This window comes from Leptidea sinapis, chromosome 15 (genome assembly GCF_905404315.1).
Source record: "Leptidea sinapis chromosome 15, ilLepSina1.1, whole genome shotgun sequence".
Lineage (NCBI taxonomy): Eukaryota > Metazoa > Arthropoda > Insecta > Lepidoptera > Pieridae > Leptidea > Leptidea sinapis.
In genome coordinates, this window is record NC_066279.1 from 8,509,548 (window position 1) to 8,529,364 (window position 19,817).

The following is a 19,817-nucleotide window of genomic DNA, read 5'->3' on the forward strand; positions in this document are numbered from 1 at the left end:
ATCGCACTCCACCATGCGACTTTTATATAATTAAATCAAATAACTAGCCCTAAAAATCGATAAAAAATTATTGTTTTCTCTTGATTTAGTGCTTATTTATAAAGTTTTTGTTTTAAATACTAATACTTTGTGTTTGAATATATAAAAAAATATTGTTTTCTCTTGATTTAGTGCTTATTTATAAAGTTTTTGTTTTAAATACTAATACTTTGTGTTTGAATATATAAAAAAATATTGTTTTCTCTTGATTTAGTGCTTATTTATAAAGTTTTTGTTTTAAATACTAATACTTTGTGTTTGAATATATAAAAAAATATTGTTTTCTCTTGATTTAGTGCTTATTTATAAAGTTTTTGTTTTAAATACTAATACTTTGTGTTTGAATATATAAAAAAATATTGTTTTCTCTTGATTTAGTGCTTATTTATAAAGTTTTTGTTTTAAATACTAATACTTTGTGTTTGAATATAAAAAAATATTGTTTTCTCTTGATTTAGTGCTTATTTATAAAGTTTTTGTTTTAAATACTAATACTTTGTGTTTGAATATATAAAAAAATATTGTTTTCTCTTGATTTAGTGCTTATTTATAAAGTTTTTGTTTTAAATACTAATACTTTGTGTTTGAATATATAAAAAATTATTGTTTTCTCTTGATTTAGTGCTTATTTATAAAGTTTTTGTTTTAAATACTAATACTTTGTGTTTGAATATATAAAAAATTATTGTTTTCTCTTGATTTAGTGCTTATTTATAAAGTTTTTGTTTTAAATACTAATACTTTGTGTTTGAATATATAAAAAATTATTGTTTTCTCTTGATTTAGTGCTTATTTATAAAGTTTTTGTATTAAATACTAATACTTTGTGTTTGAAATGTAATGAAATATTATTATTATATACGATCGTCTCTCCCGTGGCACGTCTATGGGAATTTATCTCATAGAATTATTCATAGAGAACTATAATTTGAAATTAAAAAATATTAAGTATCACGAATTGAAAAAAAACTATTCTATCTCTCAAGCTGGATCAAACGGCACACAGTGTGCAAAATATTATTTAAATCGGTTCAGTAATTTAGGAGTTCATCGCGGTCAAACAATGTGGTACACGAAATTTTTATATACATACAAAGACTAGGTACATACCGATATACGATTTAAGTACACGCTGACTAAGTCGTGTACAGGGAAAGAAAGAAAGAAAGATCATTATTCACTTAGAACAAAATTACACTTGTGAATGTCAAAGTAAATAGCTAGTACAGAATAATATGGTTAATGTGTTGATATCTTTAATGTGAATATATGATTCAGTATATGATAAGACAGACGCATTTTTAAACCTAACGACTAAACGATTAACAGTCTATCATAATATAATTATGTATATACTCTTAACCGCTTCAATAATTACATATTAGTAATATCAAACACCAGCTCGCATGAATATTGCAATGATTTATTGGACATTCACCTTTACCTGACGTAGGCATCACGCAAGAGTATGGCAATACTGATTTATAATAATTGTAAATGACTATCATTATCATGCCAAATGAAATAACTCTCCCTAGTATATTGGAATGGAATTATGTTTGACATATATTATAAGGATTTAGTGGTTTTAGAACATATTGTAAAAACTCACTAAGAGTAAAACAAGACAGCCTAGAGCCGCGTTGTATGAACAAGTCTCAAGTAAAAGTAACTTTTAACAATACCTTGGCGCGGCGCCTGCGCACTCTACGTTAGTTTTGCCGCGACCTACCGCGCAGCACTACGTTTGTTGTATCGATAATTTTTCCTATCGATATCGAGTGTTTCCTATACCTTACGAGTGTGACCTTCACTTTCTGTGTTTAATTTTGTGAATACCGTGATTTCATTAGCGTTGATGAATAAGTTTTTTATTTAAATTTTCAAGTTCTATCAACCTTTTGGATAATCATCTATATTAACCGTAAGTTTATTATTAATAATAATTATTCTTGTGATAATATTTAGGTACGCGCGCAAGAATTATTGTTAATTTAAAAACATACAACATCGTTGTACTAGATGTTGTTAACAGGGTTATTGGTTGTAACAGACAAGAATGTAAATTAAAATGTAATTCACCGGTTGCATTATAAGCTTTACAAATGAGGTGTCGAAAGTGGAAGTCAGTTTTCCAGTAAGTGGTCAGGAGGCTAGTCGGCTATCGAATCATTATGGACGGCATGCAAGTTGCAATCGAATGATTGGAACTGGTTTACAGTATCGAACAGGCCGTCATGTAATAATATTGCTTATATCACTCTTGATATGATTATCTATTTAATACATATAACAAAATCATTACAAACTAAAAACTAAACTTTGTATATTTTTTTAAACATTACTTGCTGTAGTTTCTACAAACAACAGTAAAGCTGAATCACATATTGGACGTCTCTTAACTATGTTAATTGTAAAGGGTTAGTTATCTTTTGAATAAACGTTTAGATGCCTATCTTTCCCGCGTAGCTATATGTCAACCAGACCTAAAATTCGTATCGTGCTTGGTTTAGATATCTTTCGCCGTAGCTATATGTCAACCAGACCTAAAATTCGTATCGTGCTTGGTTTAGATATCTTTCGCCGTAGCTATATGTCAACCAGACCTAAAATTCGTATCGTGCTAGGTTTAGATATCTGTCGCCGTAGCTATATGTCAACCAGACCTATAATTCGTATCGTGCATGGTTTAGATATCTTTCGCTGTAGCTATATGTCAACCAGACCTATAATTCGTATCGTGCATGGTTTAGATATCTTTCGCTGTAGCTATATGCCAACCAGACCTAAAATTCGTATCGTGCTTGGTTTAAAATCATTCGCCGTAGCTATATGTCAACCAGACCTAAAATTCGTATCGTGCTTGGTTTTGATATCTTCTGCCGTAGCTATATATCAACCAGACCTAAAATACGTATCGTGCTGTGTTTAGATATCTTTCGCCGTAGCTATATGTCAACCAGACCTAAAATTCATATCGTGCTTGGTTTAGATATCTTTCGCCGTAGCTATATGTCAACCCGACGTAAAATTCGTATCGTGCTAGGTTCAGCTATCTTTCGCGGTGGTTATATGTCAACCCGACCTAAAATTTGTATAGTGCTTGGTTTAGATATCTTTCGCCGTAGCTATATGTCAACCCGACGTAAAATTCGTATCGTGCTAGGTTCAGCTATCTTTCGCGGTGGTTATATGTCAACCCGACCTAAAATTTGTATAGTGCTAGGTTTAGATATCATTTGCCGTAGCTATATGTCAACCCGACGTAAAACTCGTAAAAACGGGAACTCTTGGAAGACCGAGCTAAAATATCATAAGATACATAATAGCTTTAAGGGTATATATACACGTTTATAATAAAGTCCCAGCCACTGTTCAGGCATTATCTATAAATAAATTTAAATGTTTTATAAAAAAAATGGCTCTGTCGTAAATCCAGTGATCGGACAGCCTGGGACTACATAATGATTAATTTATATCAATAGAAATGACTGTACAATATTGTATATTTTTATTGAAAAGAGTGCAAAAAAAGAATGCTGGGAGAGTTTCTTACGCCGCTTCTTCTCTCTCAGAGCGCTATTTGTTTCAGAAGCGGTATTAGTATCTAGTATATTAGAAATGACATCAAAAAGAATTCTAAACGAATCAATTTTGAGAAAATAAATGCCTTTTATGCCTTTTACAATATATATATAATGTACTCTTGACCACGTGTGTGCAAAATTTTATGATCAGTGGTTCACTATTTATTATTAAGATTCGCGTTTAATATAATATAAATAACAAGGATAATTCAAAGATATTTTGTTTAATTTTAAATTATAAATGTCACTTTGAATATTGTCGAGAGTGTACTCTACTTGTGACCTTGTCATTTTTTGTTCATAAATTGCAAAATTCACAAACCGGAGCTGAAGTTAGGACATATTGATACTATGCCTTAAAAACCGATAAGGAAAAGTTAATATCACGTTAATATACGTTTATATCACGATAAAAATTACTGATTAACTGTTGACTTTTTAATTAGCTCATTATATACCACTTTTACTGTACATCGTTTGAATTACGTATGGACACACAGTAAATAAACGTTTGAAAGTAGAATAATATGTAGTTAATAGCTGTGTTGGTATGCGTCAGATATAAAGGATATAACTGTGCTAGGAAAGTGAGATTATTAATTCTTCTCACGGTACGATAAGTCGCAAAAAATCAATTTGAAATCCAAACAGAAGACAATATTTAAATCTGCGACAACGTTTTACTTTAACTAACAGCTATATACGTGTTCTCTATTAATATTATAGAAGTCCAAATAAGTTCCCAATAGATACCTATTATGTTATTTTTTTTTTTTTTCGGAACGCAATGTAGTAGAACGCAAACGCAAGTTAATGAATATTGATATTCTTGTGTACCGTGCATTCTATTATATTCAATAATACGAGTGGTAAAATTATGTTACTTTGACAAACCAATTCTCTTATATATACTTATCTATATAATTAAATCGGTGGCACATTATCTTTCAATTGTCGGGGTATATCACCTGCCACCAAATGGAATCGTATTCCTTCATTCGTGTATCAGTTGTGATCTCAGACATAAAATATTGTTACCTATTACTATTTTATTTATGACACGGTTCTAATTGCTTACATTATAATGATCTCCCGTACCATGAATGCTGTGCTATCGCACTCCCAAGGGGACAGAGGTCAAATGTACAAAGCATATCCTCATCCCCGTACCTCAGATAATGTCCATACTAAATTCATGCTTAAATTATTTTCTGTTTTCATAAGATTGCATTGAATATTAAATTAAAAAAAATTTAATGATTGGTTTTAGCAGCAGATACCAATACGCATTTAAATAAAACTTTAGAAAACAATCATTTCGCTTGTAAATATGACTGAATTAAGGATTATTGAACTCAAAAATGCGAGGTCTTTACAGCCTGTATGATGACGGGCGGCTGAAGTTGATAAGTCGAGACTGGAATTGTCCAATATATTACTGGCACATCATCATTTATTTACCATGGCTATGATTTTTGCTGTTGGCTCATGAGTAATGAGAGAATTTACTCACAGTTCTCTTAAATTTAGTAGTACATACTTAAATGAGTACCTTTAATTTAGAACCAAATGGCCCAACGAAAGACCAGCGCTGGTTTTTCAAACCAGCAAACATGCTGAGTTGGGATCATTTTGTAACCTATGTATTAATAATGCAGTTTTTCTTGTTTATTGTTTTTTATTAACGTGTAGCTACTATAAGTTTCAAATAAACATTTTTTCTTTCTTTCTAACTTAAACAATACAAGAAATGCCGTATGAATAAACATTGTTACATTTCACAGTAATTAATCATAAGATATATTTTCGTCCTTTTCAAGAGTATAAATTATGTTATTATAGTTGCTATCGGTGTATTGCATGAAAAACAGACAATAATAATACAAGATAAATTAATCAAGTTGCTGTTATAAATTGAACTGTGGCAGTACAATATTCCTTATATTACATTTAATTCATAAATTACGTATGCTTGACATTTGCTGGTTATCTCTACTTTGTAATGCGATGTTTAGATCAGTATAAAACATACTATTTCCTAATACACTTCACCTCATCTGAATTATAATAATAATCTTACAAAAGACTACCTTAAGAATATGTTGGATCGTTTATTAAAGTATAAAAGAAATTGATATACGGATTAAAACAAAATGTAGAGGCAAATTGAAAAGGATTTAAGGTTTTGTAGAGAGGGTGGGTGAAAGTACTTGGGTTGGTACACAAATAGGTTACCATCAATGCACAAAGGTTCGGTTAAAACAACTGCATTCGTTACGCTTTTATTGAAATGATAACTTTTAACGGGAGATTAACTGCTTCGTATCGTAACGCGTTACGGTGACAGTTTGTCTTGCTTCCGTTTCTCTCACGCATACGGCAGCGGTCGGCAGGCTCCTCCGGTAGGATCAAATAATTATACTAATAGTGTACATACCTTAGATTAAGGATTGGTCTCCGCTTCGCTCCAACTAGATACCGCATTACCTTTCTTAATAGCTTTTTTATTACTGCAACTATTAGATGTTTGTGTGCGTGGCATCTTGACACTCAATGGCATCTTTCAAATTTTGTAACATACGCGTCGTGTTATTTTACATTGAAATTAATAAAATACAAAATACGTACTGATGATATGTGATCCCAGTCTTTCTTATTTCTTGTAGTATTATTTTTACAAGATCTTATTACACAACCCGGCATTTTAGTTTAAATTTAATCAATTCAGTTCAATCCTTAACCTAAGGCAAATATTCGACAATTTTAAATAAGAAAAAAATATATTTTATAATCATTAAAAGATTTTATTAATAAATAACCTTTCCTTACATTATCATGTTAATATACATAAATTTGGGGCGGGCGTCCCGAGACATACGGCCGCATTTCTAATTATAATCTTTTTACAGCATCAGTAAAGACAAGCATGACAATTTTTTTATGAAAATACGGGACGAGACGAGCAGGACGTTCAGCTGATGGTAATTGATACGACCTGCCCATTACAATGCAGTGCCGCTCAGGATTCTTGAAAAGCCCAAAAATTCAGACTGAAACACAGTAATGTTTACACATTTCTGCTTCACGGCAGAAATAGGCGCCGTTGTGGTACCCATAATCTAACCGGCATCCTGTGCAAAGGAGCCTTCCACTGGTAGGTAACAAATAACTCATGATCTACGAATGCTAATATTTTATGTACTCGCTGTTCAGACTACTAATTAATGTTCCATGTGCAAAGTTCCCGCTTCTGTTGGACATCCCGAGACGCACATATTCTTATAGTTTATTAAGTTTTAATTACTTCTTTTTTAACTTACAAAGATGATGATAATGAAGATCGCGTATTTAAATACGTGTCATTAAAACGAATACTTTGCTAGGTGCTTGCATGTCAAAATAATAGGCCCATTTATGTTATAATAAATTATGGTTACTATCTCTCGTTACAAAACGTAGACATCAAGAAACAATTACGACACATTATGACTGAGAAATCATAAAAAATATTTACTAATTGGGTTAACGATATCATTGATGTTTGAGTGGAGGCAGGGAAAAGATTGAATGATTACACTCTAAAAACTGATTGGACCTTTAACGTTTGTTTGTTGGTGAAATACTACAATATTTAGACATTTACAAATAATAATAAATAACTACTTGTAATAATATGCAAATATTGGGGTTCAGCAGGTTATCAACTGTAAAGTAGATCCTGTAGATGAAGCCACAACCTGAGAGTTGAACAAAGCAAACAGAATTTAATAACGAGGCGGTACTCGAACGGTTAACTCAGTTGTTGGAGCACCGGCACGGAACGCCGGAGATCGTGGGTTCGAATCCCGCATCTTCATAAAATTTTGTTTTTTAAATTTAATTTGTGAAAAACATGTAATACAAGGCGCAGAGAATGTTCAAAGATACTATCTTCGCGCCTCAATAAGGCTACTGGAAACCCAAGCACTTGCAGCTATTTCGGTCAACGGATCAGCCTAGCTATCCAAAGCGGCAACGCTGCCAGTATTATTGGTATACTTTCGAGTAATTATAGCCTTAATTTATAATAATAAAAATAATATTGACACACTATAACTCAAATTATCTTGCCCTAAACTAGGCATAGTAATAGTACTATGTCCATACGGGGACAAGACAATGAAATATTTAATACAATATACTTACTTAAACATACATAAATACATATAAAGATCCATGAGTCGGAAACAAACATCCATATTCATCTATAATCCGGGATAATTCGAACCCGGGACCTCTATCTCAGTAGGCATGGTCCCAAACCACTGGGCTATATGGGTTCGTCGACTTTAAAGTAATTCATTATCTATATAATCATAGTATTGTAGATATATTATAAAAATGATCTTAGTAAAGATTGTACTGTTATATATTCTTTGGTAAAGCTAACTATTTTATTTAAAACTGGTAGGAATATTTATAAAATTATTACACAAATTTAAACAAAATCTAAAAACCTCTCGGGTCCCGTCCGAACGTTCTTTCCAACTGAGCCTGAACCGTTCGAGTTACGTATCGCTTATAAAATCTTGCATGCCTTGTTCAACTCTAAGGTTGTGGCGTCATCTACAGAATCTACTTTACAGTTGATAACATGCTCAACCCCAATAATTGCGTATTAGGAAAATGACTTGCGATGTCGCCATGCCAATCTAAACAATTTGTTATTTTAAAGTGAACACTTTTGGGTTTAATAATTATGTACACTATTCAGCCTAGAATGAGTACAGTTTTATTAAATCAATATATTAATTCATTATATAAGGCGCGCATAATATCAATACTGCAATAGCAATGCAATACTTGAAACGCGCGCCCCGTGTAAGTAGAACATCCTCCCTGCTAGCACTTAATTCACGCATGTTGAGCGCGAAATGCATATAGATTTATTCGTTCGATATTTTTGTCGTAACTTCGCTAACGTCAAATCGATAAGACAGACGTAAGAAAGTAAGAAAGACTTTTTTCAGGGAAAATGAGGTCAAATCAGCGTACGGGGGCAGGTGGTGTTAGGTGATCACTGCCGCCCACATTCTCTTACAACACCAGAGGAATCACAGGAACGTTGCCGGTCTTTAAGGAAGGTGTACGCGCTTTTTTGAAAGGAACCCATGTCGTATCGTCCTGGAAACACCGCATCGCAGGAAGCTCATTACACAGCTTTGTTGTACGTGGAAGAAAGTTCCTTGAACTTTAATACCTTTTCATTTAAAAGGCAATAAGCTATAAAATTTTAATATTCACCCTTACCTACCTACACAATGGAAAACAATGACTTTTAAAATAAGTTTCACTTACCTATTCGACAATAACTTGTAATCAGTATTCAGATCAACCCCGACTGCTCTACCGGCACTTTCTTACATTTGTTCCCAATATTCAGTCTATCTCCGAATGTGGCCTACTTGAGATAAAATAGCAACTTTCGTTGACTTTTCTGTCCCAATAAACTCATCTTATCCGTACACGCTGTCTGTCAATGGGATGATGTATAGCTTACCAGCGATAGAAGTTTGTATGGAAATTGCAATTCATGCGTCCCAATATGCGATAAGAATGACTTATCGGGTGTATTGGGACAGCTTCTGAAGATAGTATATGTGAAACGGCCGTTAGTGATCGCCGGCAAGAGTTGGCTACCCCCACTGCACCATTTTTTCCCACTTGTTGTGTGGATGTTCTACTTATTATTTTTATATACTTTGGTAATTGTCGAGTTCAGTACAAAACAACGGTATAAAATATGTAAAATAAAGTTATCGACCATGAAGAATTTCCACAGGATTTATTTTATTTTTTATTTTATACTTTAATGGGCTTACAAATAAAATTGACATAATGATATACCTGAGAATATACTAAGAATATGCAAAATGTTTACGAAAATATATTTTGCTTACAATTGGTTTATTCAGACGTATAACGTTTCCCGCGTTTATTTGAAAAACTTCAGAATTAATATAGTATTGACAGTGTTGTCAGCGATATAGTCAGCAATTTGAATAATTTTGGTTTATTCTCAGGTTTAAGTTTAGGCAAAGTTTATTCGAAGGCCATGTTTGTTTTTTTATTGGACAAATCTTAATAATTCTATATTATGGGGCAGTCAACCTGATTGTGAATCAAAACCAACCTTATATTAAAATACATTAAATAACACGAGATTTCCTTAATCCTTTAATATATAAAATTCCTCCGAAACGGCTTGACCGCTTCTCATGATATTTTGAGTGCATATTGGGTAGGTCTGAGAATCGGACAACATTTATTTTTGATCCCCCTAAATGTTAAGCGTGGTCCACATGATTTTTTTTTTAATTTTTTCGACATTTTTTTTAAATTTATTTGATTATGAGTCAGCATTAAAAAATACATACGACTTCAAATTTTCACCCATCTACGATTAACAGTTACTTTTGTATCGCGATTTTAATATCGGCAATACAACGTTTGCTGGGTCAGCTATTAGAAGTATATTATTCAAATAAAGAGATCATAGAAGTTTGCGGAACTTTTGCAGGTTTATCTGTATTTGTATTAATCTGCTTTCATTAAAATTTTGTAATGATTTTAACACGACCAGTTTGTCGGCACATAATACGGCCAATTGCTCGCTCCTGTCAATCTACCGATCCAAATGGACTTTCACAATTTCTAATGGAATCCATTTTACCAAAACAAATAGATTTAATATCTTTTTGTTTTATTTATATTATATCTGATTAAACCTGGTTTAGTATTTTCTTTGATTAACGCGAGTGTTACACATTTAAATAAAACACTTTTAAAGGATTAAAACGCGTGTAATTGTCCCCCCGAAAACGAGATCTGGATAGGTCTTGAAACGTCGGGTTAACTAAAATAAAAATGTAACTTTTACGCAAACATCTAATGTAAAACCGTTACAATTACACGCGTTTTAATCCTTTAAAAGTGTTTTAATTAAACCTGGTTTGAAACAAAAAACAAAATGAAATGTCAATCAATCAAAACAATATCTCACAGTTGCTTATAATAAATTAGTAATTAAGTTACAAAGAGTACATCATATATTATAAGATTACAAAAATTCAAATTCAAATATTTTTATTCAAAATAGGATGTGACATAACTTATTTAATCATCTCTTACTACAATATATCCCCATTGGGTTAGAATCACAAAATAATGCGCAGTAACTAAATTATTTAGTCAGCCAACTCATTAATATACACGAGCAATCTTACTTTAAAGTATTTAATTAAAAATATGCGCTATAATTATTATAATTGACAATTGAATTAATGTGATGCAAAATTGATTGTAATAAATAATTTGGCACGTTGACATTTTGCGCAGTAGATAATAATTGTATTCGTCAATAGAAAGATGTTAATCCAATTGGCGATGTGTCAAGTTTAAAAAAATCTCTCACGTAGCTATACAAATTCTAATAGTATGTTATTATCTTTTTTTTTTATGGAATAGGAGGAATTTTAAACAATGAACGAACAAATTTTTACAATATTTTATAACCGAGCTATAAAAGAAAACAAATATTTTAACTGTATTTGAAAGTATGTAATAAAAAGTTATTGTAATACTGAATTCAGTTTAACTTAATACTTAGGTATCCATACCTACTCTGTGGTCTTGAAATAATTTTATAATATGACTAGCTGACCCGACAGACGTTGTTCTGTATATAATAAACAGAATAATGTTTTTTTATGAATTTGTCAATAATAGAAAATATGTCCATACAATATGAATATGAAGGAATATGCATTCTAAGCCTATGTACTTCATTCACTCTCAAACTTATGACTTATCAGTCTACATAAAAATAATCTGATAGATAGTTAACAACTGTTGTTAATCTACCAACCATTGTTAGCTAAAATTTAGTTTATTTTTTACCTGAGAAAGATAGAAAGATAAAAATTGTTATTAGTTATTTTTCAATTTGTTTTCTGAACGATGGAGAAAACATCAAAGGAAAAACAAAATTGTTGTTTTTATTTAATTCTGACCATTTTCATTTTAAACCTTCCCTGGACTTCCACAAATAATTCAAGATCAAAATTAGCCAAATCGGTCCAGCGGTACTCGAGTTTTAGCGAGACTAACGAACAGCAATTCATTTTTATATATATATAGATGAAATAACAAGAACAAATGATGAGACTGAAACGATTTTATGTCAATGTGTAAGCAGGTATAGGTTTTTTACTGAAATTGTTTAAATATTAAATTTAAATCAATATTACGTTGGTGTGACAAGTTGAAATAATTTCAAAGTTGCCTGGTTAGATAGTACTAAAAGTCCAATGTGCTCGTTCTCAACTCATTTCATTACAGACTCAGTATTTCAGAAGTAGTTATTTGTTTTTGTGAACCGAAATTTTATTCAAACAAAAGAGACCCGTTGAGTTTATTAGCCCGTTCTCCTCAGGTTGACCCCATAGACGCATGGGTTATTTTTGACATTCAGTAAGTGATTTTAAATCTTATTTGATCAAAATTATTTGTATTTGAATTTCAGCTTGCAACGGATTTAATGCTACGTGAAAACTTAATCTTAAAAAATTATCACACTACAAATCAGTTACAGACGAAAATATTAATATAATTGGCCCAAACTAGGCATAGCCTGTACGATGGAGACAACGATCATACGACTTTCTTACTTAAAAACATACATACATAAATATTTATAAAAACCATGACTCGGAAGCAAACAACCATATTCTTCATATAAATGTTTGCACCTACCAGAATTCGAACCCGGGACCTATAGCTCAGTAGGCCACCATACCACTGGCCTTTATGGGTCGTCAAATTGAAACTCGTGGAAATTAAACTAGCTTGTGATGTGAATCCAACAATTGTACAGTTGAATGCAAAATGAAGGCGGGATTAACACAAGGAGCGACAGTGCATTAAACCGTATCTGTGAAACTTAAGGTCTGCTAATTTCGTAGTGGCCGGATTGTTGGATTATATTTCAGTTTATTATCTTAAGTCGGTCAATTACATCATATTCATTTTCTGGGAATTTGATATTGTTTTTAACTGTTATATATATAACTATTATAGTAGATTCTAGAGTCAATCGCAGGAGTTTCTGTTAGTTTATGTTTGAATATTACTTTGTAATGGTTTACTTGTTTGAAGTTAATTGATAACTATTTATGACGTAGTTCATTTCATTGGATATAAAGAACAAATATAAAAAGACATAAAGAATAATATGAAACTATTTGTTTTTTTTTTCTTTAACAGCAAAAAAGTTACAATGGCAAATATTCTTATCCATATAAATCCAAAATATGTATATATCCTTATTTATATACTATAATATATAATATTATATACTTATATAAAAATTCGATATTTTTTAATAAGTAAATTTTATGTCATCTAGGCATCCGGGTTACGTTATTCGAATATGTGTCAAGATAATCAAAGTTATTGTAAATTTTGATGAACAAAAAAATAACATTTCATGAACTAATTGGCCCTAAAGTTCAAATTCAACCTTTAAACCTCACTTGGTCCTCACAGCTTTTATTTTTTTCGTGGTTTCCTCGATCCCACTTGTCTACTTACTATTAAGTAAACCCCATACTCGACCTTTGCACACAGAAAGTATCAAGGGTGTATATAAACTTATCTGAAGCAAAACAATATTGAACTTTTCACCACTGATATCGATCAAGCCGCCAAGACACTAATTGGTAGACATCGCGACGGCAAACATCTATGACAGCTTCGATGCGCCCGCGCCATGCAACATGACGCAAGCGCGGTGAAGCAACGCCGCAACGTAATACGTGCCACAACTTAATATCGCGACCTATTTACGTATTGTTGCCAAAAATGACTCTCCTAAAACTGTATCACAGAAATTGTCATACTTACATTTCATAATATAAATTATTAGCCGTAATTCAAACCATTATTCATTATAAAATACATAAAAAAAAACCACGTGCTTAAAATTTCATATTACGAAAACTTTATTAAAACGAAATACAAAATTTTTTTTTGTTCTAAATTCAAACTTCATAAGATTTTTATGGTCCCTTGTCGACTCCGCTTAAGCATCCATCCACAGTCAATCTTATTAAACGCTCACAAAATAAAATTAAAAAAATTAATTAAGAACTGCTTATGAATTTATCACGTAAATAATTAAAAAAGCTTATGCCACGTCCAATCCGTGAAGATAGATTTTAGTTATTACTTTACAGAAAGAACATTTTAAAAACCTTTCAATATTTCAAAAATTACCAAAACTTATAACGTTTCTTAACTAACGTAACTAACTTATATCTGTCTCCCTTCCTAATTTTTTAATTGAAATGCTTTTAAAATATTTGAAATATCGAATAGGAGTTTGTTTTATTTTTTTCTCATTTTCATATTAGCACATAATACCAGTCATATCTATCATCTGAGTTTGTTGCAATATCTGTGATCTTTACCGTTGGAGCGTTCCTTCATAAGTCCAACCTTGAGTGGAACAGCCATGTCATAACCAGCAGGCATAGTTAAAAACCTGCACAAAGTCGTTGACCTATGAAAAGTTCATTTATGAGGAGCTACACCAGGTCATAAAACCATAGATTAGTAATCGGAACGAATGGACAAAATATCAGATTAACTGCATTAAAATTCGGTTGCAAGATTTGAGCTCAACAATAGTATCTAGTAATTTAATTAGTGGTAATGGAAATGGTACATATTGTACATAAATCTAAGGCTTTTTTTAATATCTACTGACTATTTTTACCTATTTATTTAAAGATTCATAATAGCTATAAATTATGATTTCAAAAGTTTTATGTTTTCCCTAAGGAATTCAAAAACACCTCCTGGGAAGGTAAGTTATACCAAATAGATTATATTACACAATATTAAACATTGACATCAGCTGTGGTTTGATAAACACCATCCAACTAATTTAACTAGTATTGAACTCGAAGACTGCTTGAGAATTATTATTTCTTTCCGACGTGTATCATAAAACAATAGAGTAGAGCCTTATTAAAAAGTGCTATCGTGATAAATCACCGTAATTGTAGGTAGGTAATATATATATGGTTACACAAGGGTTAAAATACATATACTTATTTATTATGGATCAAATCTTTTTGTACCTATACATATATTATATATATATAAGAGTTTTCCACGTATATAGTCACTCATCACGATATCTCTGGAACAATAAGGCGTAGAGACTTGAAATTTGGTAGGAATACTCCTTGGGATTTTACGATAATCCCACAATATTTTTTTATTATGAACAGAACAACGTCTGTCGGGTCAGCTTGTATATATATATTACTATGCCACTACCACTATATTTTTGTCCCTTCCGTAACGTAGGAACGTAAATATGTTAGTAATACCAATACTATGTGGATGGATAGATCATAGATACATAGAAGCATCGAAGTAATCGCTCTTACGCTGCACAAGATACTTTGGTCGTTGACTCTCACATGTTGCATGTAACATTCAAGCCTATTTAATAATGTATTTAATCCACTATTTACCACCTTTTGTACGACAACTCATACAATGAAACTATAAACTATAACGGAATATCTTAAAGTAATTTTCACAGACGCCCAATCACTTCCCGGAATTTGATCTTGAGTCGCAAAAATATTTGAGGCATTTATTTTTATAGTATTTTCTATAATAAATTTATTGATAGTCGCTGTTTTATAGAAAAACATTCTCAGTAGGACTGAAATTGAGATTGACAGGAATCAAGGAATCAGGTGTTATAGTTGATATTCTTGTTCTCACTGTTGTTGGATAGTTTTTTAGCAAAATTAACTGGCAGTGTTCTCTCAGTATGTTCAATAATCACGCTTTTTGATCCTAAAAGTATTTTATATAAACACAAAGTTACTTTTCATCGAAATCGGCCAGCCCCCAGCTGGGTTCAAAGTACCTCGTGTATTTTGTCTTATTATTTATGTATTTTCATGACTTGGAAAGAGTTTATGTCCACTAAATACAAGCTTTTCACTATATTCATCTTACTCAGTGTAATGTGTGTATTTTAATATAATATATAAAATATCAAAAATTACGGAAGAGATATAATTCAAATTTTACATGAAAATTTACAAAAAAAAATATGGTGACAACGGGACATCATACAGGTAACTTTTTGTCTCGCTGTGTGCTTTATGACATCCACGTGGACGACGTCGTAGGCTGCTGCTAGAAAGTAATAAAACTACACAGTAACTATAGTATACGTTCTAATATGGCTCTCAGCGCTTGCCGATAATAACCCAGCCTGGTCTGATGAAACCCAACCGAGCCTAACGCTGTTTCCTTACGCGAATGTTATCCGTCATATTCTACCCGAGCGCTAAATTAAAGAACTTCGTTTTAAATAGCATACAAGGTCTTTCACCAATAAAATACTCAATTCCATTTAACCATAGACATGAATAGATAAGGCAAAGATATAAATATAGTTGAAAGAACAATTTTAATACGACTTGAATCTTTTATGAATACTGAACAGACATTTCTTTATAATATGTCTGCAGATATCTTACGACCTGCACAATGTAATACAAGCTTTTCGAGCACGTCTTAAAGTTGGTTTTACAAAACAATTACACGGATTTTCGCTTAAGTTGCAAGCCACAATGCGGCGCTAACATAACTCTATTCTATTTGCATTTTTACTTACTCTGAAATAGCGATTACAAACGGCGATTTCTACATTTTGCTGAGATTTCTATATAAAAGTTTCTTTTGGTTTTAAGAATGCTATTGAATTTTATGCTTACAATGACTAGTAACAAACAGATCTGGTTTATCGAGCGGTAAATGTTAGCTTCTGCATCGTGAGCAAAGGTTCGCAGGTTGTTTCCATAATCATTATTTTTATGTCTGAATATTAGTATTATATTTTTTTTAGTACTTAGCGGAAGTAGGTATATTTGAATTTAAACTAGAATGGAAAATGAACCACTGGTCACTGTGCATAAACTTTGAATTTTCAAAATAAGGAGAATTGACTCATTTGGCAATGAGCATTTAGTATGATGCCTCCGCTCACCTCATTTGGTTGACTTAGTTGTTTGCATTATTATGCCAACTGTTGCCAACGGATATACTGCTTTCCTATTTTAAAATAATATGCGAATAGGACTTGCATATGAAGGGTCCCGTACCGTTGAACAAGATAATTTATAAACAATTCATGATGGAACGTTCATCATTGTGGTTTTTCCATACCCCTCTTAATTCTTCTTGAAATAAGTAATTATTTTTCTAATATACATTATATTCATATATATTTATTATGAGGGCAGGGTTACGATGTTTATCAACTTGAACGTTTCTCGAAGCGAGTCTCTTGGCCACATATTATAAATTACTCTAAAAGCTCTAATTTGGAGCACAATAATAACATCCGCGGTAGGGAAATCCCTATAACAAATCGTATGACATAATGCTATGGAAGTACGTAAAATATACCAAATGAGCTGTATTTACATAAGACAACTGACTGATCATTTAACGGCATTGATAATTTAAGAAATATATAAAATCGACATTATTATTATTTACCAAATATAAGTATATACGTGTCTATTATACCAAATTAAATACCAAGTTATACATACATAATTCACGACTCATTTCCATTTACCCGTGACCGTGTAGGCATAAATAAAATGCAATATAATATGTTTAGTTATAATATTATAATAAAAATAGTATTTTCCTTTTACAATGTAAAGAATAAATGTTAAATAGAAAGTGTATGAACAGTTATTGAGCATAGGAAGCGAGATAGTCTCAACTTAATAGCAGTTGGTAATCATCTTCCTGATATTAATGATACTATAAATTATTTTCATTTATATCAATAAACCAGAAAGTATTTTAGTAACGTAGAATTTATTTAAAATCAAACTGTACGAATGAAATACTTATATTTTCATAAAGCAGTACTAGCTATTGAAACTATTTAAAGAACAATTTAGAAGACTCACATAAAATTTTCAACACTATAATCAGATTTCACACGAAATTTCGTATCGATTTGACAATTTCAATATTGTCTCCATTGTTTTCATAACAATGCAGAATTTATTTGATATTTATCGAACCTTCAGAATTATTCTTATCAGGATTCAAAAGATTTAACAAAGATATACACATAAAAAAAGCTTTAATATGTTACATAATATTCAAACCATCTTGTCGTTGCTTTTGCTCGATAGGTAACTCAGTTCAAACAATCATTCATCATTTATGCAAATTTTATCCCAAATTTATCGAAGAATAAATACTTTATGTTTAAGAAGATGACAGTACAGATTGCTAAGATTTTGAAACCTTAATCCATATTATAAATAAACATACCAATACTTATAATATACGGGATATAATATATATAGCACAAAATATTAAAGTGCCATATTATTGATTCATTTTTTAAACTTAAAAGTGTTCTAATAGTTTGCGATAACGTTGAACTTTTCAGCCAGGGGCTTATAATTAGATAATTAAATAATTAAAATTAATTCTACTAAAATATACTAATTTTATCCAAATAAACGTTACACAGACTAAAATAATATTATTAGTGAATTCTGAAAATTATGTTAGTTTCATTAAAATTTTAAACTAAAAATAAGTCAAAATAATCACTTAAACGACAGCTTTAAAATATATTGTTGACAAAGTAATAAATTTTCAAATATTATCGGAATGCATTCGATAATTTGCAAATTCATTCTGCTGTAGTCGCCTTTATATAATGAAGGTGGCCATATTTCTTCAATTCACGTCATGTGGCAATCTGATTGTAATACAGACATTACAAAGTTGAGAGCCCCTTGAGTATAAGTGTCCAAGTGATAAGTTATCGAGATCAGTGCGGTCACGATCTTCAAAGCTAACTTTCTATAGTCCATTTAGAACTGAATGACATTTGCAAGTCTCGCTGTCAGCTCGTGTCCTCGTTCATTCACACATGACTGTGAGTGACCTTCTTAGGTGGACTTACGTTACGTCAACGCAATACAACTCTTTTGTATCGCCCAAGTCTAGACGACATAATGGAAACGGGCAGTTTACTTGGTTAAGGTTCACTCACAAATGGCCCATTTACGAGTATTCAAATTCTATTGTATTGCTGTAATTACACAAATGTAAAGATTTTAGTTTGAGGAAACCATTTCTTCTCAATCTTTGTTTTATTTATATAGCAGTAATATATGCAGGCGATAAAAGATAATTTGAAATACATTTAGTTATATCATTTCATCACTTTAAAAACTAATATCGTTATTCAAAAGAATTGTTAAAAAACGTTTGTGTGGTAAAGGTTACTATAACATAAATGAATTTCTTAATGATACCACAGATTGAGAACGGAGCGACCCCTCTCAGGCTATTGAATAATAAGTTTACTTGTACAATATTACTTTGTAAACATATTTTTCGATGCAAAAAAAGCCCGCTGAGTTTATTACGCCGCGCCGTTTCTTCTCAGGGTTAGGTTAGTTTTTGACTTTAAATATGATGTCAGTGATGTCACATCCAATTTTGAATAAAAATATTTGAATTTATATAATCTACATACTTACTTCTAGTGCAGTTTATAAGTTTATTCATCACCTAAAACACATGAAATTTGACACACAGATTATTTTTAGATATATTTAAACACAAGTCATATATTATCAACAGAGCGTTTGACGTACAGACTGATAGTTCAGCTGTCATGTGTTCATAACAATATTTGGACCGAACAGTGTGGCGGGTTAGCTTATCTATACATAAAAGCTTCGTTCCTTTTGTTCTAATTACTAAGCGTACAGAATTTTAATCGCTTCTGTCGAAGAAGGAGAAATTCTTTTCTTCTATGTGTCACTTGCTTCGAATGACATTGACAACATGAACCAAACTTGCGTTACCTGTATTAATATATTTCTTGAGCAAGCGAAAGTTTCGAGACTAGTTTAAAGAAACTGAGTTTGTAATACAAAAAATAATAATTACGTTTTACATTCACATATGATATTATGATATTAATAAAAATTTTGTTCGAAATTGCTAGATAATATAACATTCCTTATAGTTTCAAGTTTTACTTAACTCAAGCAATTG

At 31.4% G+C, this 19,817-nt stretch overlaps 1 protein-coding gene across 1 annotated transcript in view; it reads left to right on the forward strand.

Annotated features, from left to right (window-relative positions):
- Nucleotides 1-1,750: 1,750 nt before the first annotated feature.
- LOC126968461 (uncharacterized) overlaps nt 1,751-19,817 on the forward strand; it is an 86,538-nt gene continuing 68,471 nt past the window's right edge. The window contains exon 1 of the mRNA XM_050813510.1: nt 1,751-1,963. The gene's annotated coding sequence lies outside the window, so the exon portion shown is untranslated. The remainder of the gene's footprint in view (nt 1,964-19,817) is intronic.